This window comes from Hyposmocoma kahamanoa, unplaced genomic scaffold (assembly GCF_003589595.1).
Source record: "Hyposmocoma kahamanoa isolate Upper Pololo Valley unplaced genomic scaffold, ASM358959v1 63, whole genome shotgun sequence".
In the NCBI taxonomy this organism is placed as follows: Eukaryota; Metazoa; Arthropoda; class Insecta; order Lepidoptera; family Cosmopterigidae; genus Hyposmocoma; species Hyposmocoma kahamanoa.
The window spans coordinates 12,200,232-12,205,255 of record NW_020653851.1 but is presented as its reverse complement, the minus strand read 5'-3'; the positions used below and the strand labels follow the sequence as shown (position 1 = coordinate 12,205,255).

Genomic DNA, 5,024 nt, shown 5'->3' with positions numbered 1-5,024 from the left:
GGCATGGGATTACCTATCAGAAGTCAGAAAATACATTTGCCCGAAATGACATTAGCTCGAATTTTCATAATGTGTTTACGAAGATTACAAAACAAAAGCTAATTTTGTCTATGTAAATGTAGGAGCGCTATCCCAGTTGATATAGAAAAACAACTATTACGTCCACGTATCGTCCAGCCGCCGAGGCTTTATGGTTTGCCAAAGATCCACAAAACTAACGTACCATTACGACCAATAGTGAGTCAGATAGACTCACCCACGTTTGAATTGGCAAAATATGTGTCTCGTACACTAACACCTCTAGTAGGCACAACGAACTCTTTTGTGAAGGACTCCAGGCATTTCATTGAGATCCTAAATAGTACCACAGTTGACGAGAATGAGACAATGGTTAGTTATGACGTTGAGTCTCTTTTCACAAACGTACCAATAAAGGAGTGCATCGACGTTATCAAAGTGAAACTTCAAGAAAATAACATCCCAATGGAGATTGCTCAATTACTTGAACATTGCTTAAATTCGAGCTACTTCCTGTATAACGGTCAATACTACCTTCAGATTGATGGTGTAGCGATGGGCAGTCCCGTTGCTCCCGTTGTTGCCAACATTTGGATGGAACACTATGAACACGCCGCCATTCTGTCAGCACCATCAACAATAAAATTATGGAAGAGGTATGTTGATGACGTATTTTGCATAATGGAAGGAAATGAGCAACATATACAAAATTATTTAGCACGTCTTAATAACACCCATAACAAAATGAAGTTCACTTGTGAAATTGAGAAAAATCGCGCGCTTGCATTTTTGGATGTATTGGTCAAAGTCCGACAAGACGGTTCACTCGGTCATTCTGTGTACAGAAAACCAACACACACGGACAAATATTTACATGCCACTTCACATCATCACCCAAAACACCTACATTCGGTCGTCAGGTCATTAACCAATAGAGCTTATGATCTTTGTGATTCACACCACCTACCACAGGAACAGGAGCACGTTAAGACGGTTTTGCGACAGAATGGGTACAAAATAAAAACATTTAAACCAATACACAAAAGGAAGAAGCAAATTGACGTACAGAGACTACCAGTTTTTCTGCCCTATGTACAAGGGGTGACAGATAAAATAGCCAGGTCGCTAAGGAAGTTTTCCATAAAAACTGTTTTCACCCCCTTAACCAAAATAGGAAAAATGTTACGTTCACCAAAAGACCACCTTCCTTTACAAACACCGGGTGTCTATAAAGTGAACTGCAGTTGTGGGAGCTCGTATATCGGTCAGACTAAACGAACAATTGTCGATCGTATGAAGGAACACATCCGAGCAGTAAAAAACAATGATGCACAGAAGTCGGCTATAGCACAACATCTCACACAGACTGACACTAACCACTGGATCGAGTTGCATAGCCCCCAGGTACTCTCGACAGAACGTCACTACATACCACGGTTGGTACGAGAAGCCATCGAGATCACGAAGTACAAAACATTTAACCGTGATGATGGTTTTAAACTGTCCAGTGCATGGAATCCGGTCCTTAGTGCGTGCAGTAATAAAAACAAAAACACCTCGAGTTCAGTTTCGCGTGTGGATACAGTAAGTGTGGTTTGTGTGAAAAAAGTGAGTGACAATGGTAACGCCACAACAAATCGCGATGAAGGTAGTCGTCGACAGCGCAAGAGGGTAGACAGATATGTCTGCCCATAAAGCTGTCATCTGCCGCCGTCCAGTCAACCCGTGACCATGGAACGTGCAACCGTTCCGAAATATCGGGAAAATAAAAAGAAGTTATACCGTGGTAAGAAACCTGTTACTAGTGATAATCATTTAGTGAATAACCACGAAAGTCTTAAAATCTATATATGTAAAAAGCATCAAAATCGTAAAGCGTAACGGTTTTGTTATAATTCGGAATTACGGATATTTGAGTTTACGTTTAGTTAGAGTATCGGTACATTTCTTATTGTGTACGCTTATTTCCACATTTGTAGTAATAATTGTATGTATGTATCTGCCCAACTCTTTATTATACCCTTAAGTTATGGTGCTTTTGCAGTTTTCGCGTTTTCGACTGGTGTTTAACTACGATAACGGTCGAGCGCGTTCTGAAGTGTAGCAGCGGCAAATAAGTGAATTTCACTTACTTTGGGCACGCGAAGTACGTGCACTTGCGGCGTCTATCTAGATAAATATCTGTGGTTTTTAACAACTTTGTGCAGTAGCGCCATCTGTGAGACATCTATGAAAGTTTTAGTTTAAAAAAAGGAAAATTATGCTTCTGCAATCAAAGGTATTTCGTTACTATAACTAAGCGACTTGAACGTGTCAAAATAACGGAATTTTATTGGTCGCTGAAAGGTGATTTCTCTGTGCTTTACTTTGGCTGAAAATTGGTGAAAAATGGCTTTATTTATATGACAATTACCGGGACGATATGGAATGGTCATAAACGGGAATCATATCATAGAGACTTACTTTAATTTTGAATTATTGTACTGTTGTTTGTTATAGGTGGAGCGGAAGCGGTAGCGGGAGCGGAAGTGAGGAAGGAGCACGCGCCAATAGCGAGCAGCGGCTGCTGGCTTCGGCGTGGTACCAGCTCGGCGCGCGATGCCATCGGGACGCAGTATGTCGCTTTTTATTTAAGCCCATTAGCCGCCAATGAGGAGATACGGTTAACCAACTAGTCATAATCATTAGAAACGTATCTACTCACTTTTGGGCACGGGAGGCTTTTAGTCTATAGTCCATCGAGCTGACCCCAAGTTAGTTAGGACTTCACAAGCCGACTTCTTTTACCATTAAAGCAAGTGATTTTTAGTAAACTACACTGCATACGATTGGAAAGCACCTAGTGGTGCAGGCTCCTCGATGGGTACCGAACACAGAACCTCCTACATATTACTATTGTTAACCAACCAAACAGGACCCGAAAAGCGAGGCAAGATAACGAAATCCTGGTCGTTGTTTATACATCATATCTTGGTATTTTTACATACTTTAGTTGCATTAGTCATAGTGAGAATTATCTTTTTAATTTTGGTATAGGAAATATCTTACTTCAACAGTGTGCGTCATCGGATAGTCTGTTTGCCGGACAGAATAAATACTAATTGTTCTTCAGGTGGAAACCCGCTTCGCCCTCCTGTCAGCCGGGCACTCGTTCCTCGCGCGCCAAAGGCGGCAGGCCCCGCGCCCGCGCCCTTCCAACGCGTCCGCGGCGACTGCGCCCGCGCAATGACCCCCGTGCCGTCCTTCTCTGCTCGTCTACTACGCCAACGACAGGACTAGGATCGTGCAAGAGTGAGGCTCTTTATGCGACAACATTATCTATCTAGTAACGACTAAGTGGACTTCTAATTAGTTTGTTTCTGTGACGGTTTTAACTAATCTGATAGATTAATTCATGAGCTTGAATGGATCGCAATTTCCTTGCGCCGAAAAGAGCGTTGTGTAATAGAACTTGTGAGACAATGTCCCTGCCTATTAATTCGTATCTCCCGCCAGGGAAAATGATCGATAATCGCTCGCTCATCGGAGATAGACGAATTTTACGATTAGTCCTTAAAGAATAAGATTTCGGAACTTTCGCAGATTGAAAATATGCCTTATGTACGTGCTAGATAAAGTGAACATGCAGCGTAATTGTATTTTTAAATTGGCTTTATAAATTCCTAAAAAAACTATTAAAAAACTTCGTTTACAATTACTCTGCATGACCGCAATGCGCAAGAGCAAAGACTTTTATGTAGAATAATTGAGTATATAATGGCGCTCTTTCCAAATCACTACCGTATTGTGATCATTTCATTTGCTATAGTATGTTGTCATGATCGTTTCTTCTAGCGAAAATAATGATACAGTGATACAAAAATCTATTTACCTATTACACTTGAAGAGTTGTTCAAACTGACGCGCAAGATATGTTTGAACAATTCTATATATTTACCGCGTAACATTTTTTGTTACGCAACGAAACTTCGGTAGTCAATACTCTTTTGTTAAATGTGAAATTAGTGCCTGTGAAAAATACACTTCAGAACAATGTATACACACTTCTTTAGCGGAATCGAACAAATTAATATAATCAAGTCTTATTAATAAAAATCAATATTTTTAATTGTGAAAAATGGAACTGTATATCCTGTAGTGTTGTGATTATTGAGAAGTAGGGAAAAATATCTTAAAAATACGTTTTGATTTGGAATTGTGTCAGAAATTTACATTGAAAAGTTTTAGTATTAAATATTCATGATGATTTTTTAAATGAATTACAAGTCACAACGATTTATTGCATTCCTGATTTATAATACGTCGAAATTTAACAGGTAACGCTTTGTTAAGTTGTGGTTTAAGACATTTATTCTCACTAAGAATTACAAGTAACTTACTTACACGAGAACACGTGCACATAAACGTATTATAACAACATTTTTTAGAAAGCATACAAGGACGGTAGTTAAACTACAAAGTAAATAAGTTTTACCCGCATTCTAATATAACAACAGACAACACGGTCTCAGGTGCCAAGTATAAGCGCTACCATGGATGTAGTAGCAAACTACGCCTAACTACTAAATTCACAAGTTTAAAAAGAACTTACAGTCCATATGCTTGATATGAAGTTTAGGTGTCTACAACTTTTTGGTAGATTAGTGCTCAATTGATAGATAAATTATTTTTTATTTTTATTTGTGCATTTGTAACTAACTTCCCCATCGTTACAATACAATTAAATTGCAATTTTAACTTGCGCTTACCAAGGAACAAACCAGATAGGCTTTTAGCCTGTATCAAATTTTAGTTAACTACGATTAAGATGATCGTTTAATACTATTTTATTTAATGTTGTCGCTTTCTCGAACATAATGAGTTATTTACTTTCGCGGGCATTGTTTTGTATTATTAAGTCTTCCAGTGAAAATTACACAGGGTGACATTTGAAAAAGCTGTTCCTTGCTAAATGTTCGTGTATAATCGATCAAAATAATAGCTGATTGTTTCACGATTTCATGTGT

At 38.8% G+C, this 5,024-nt stretch overlaps 1 long non-coding RNA gene across 1 annotated transcript; it reads left to right on the top strand.

Annotated features, from left to right (window-relative positions):
- The first annotated feature begins 630 nt into the window (after positions 1–630).
- On the top strand, positions 631–4,319 carry LOC113230140. Its single transcript, XR_003310459.1, has 3 exons — positions 631–674; positions 2,518–2,632; positions 3,131–4,319. It is a non-coding gene; the product is annotated as an uncharacterized LOC113230140 (long non-coding RNA).
- Positions 4,320–5,024: the final 705 nt, after the last annotated feature.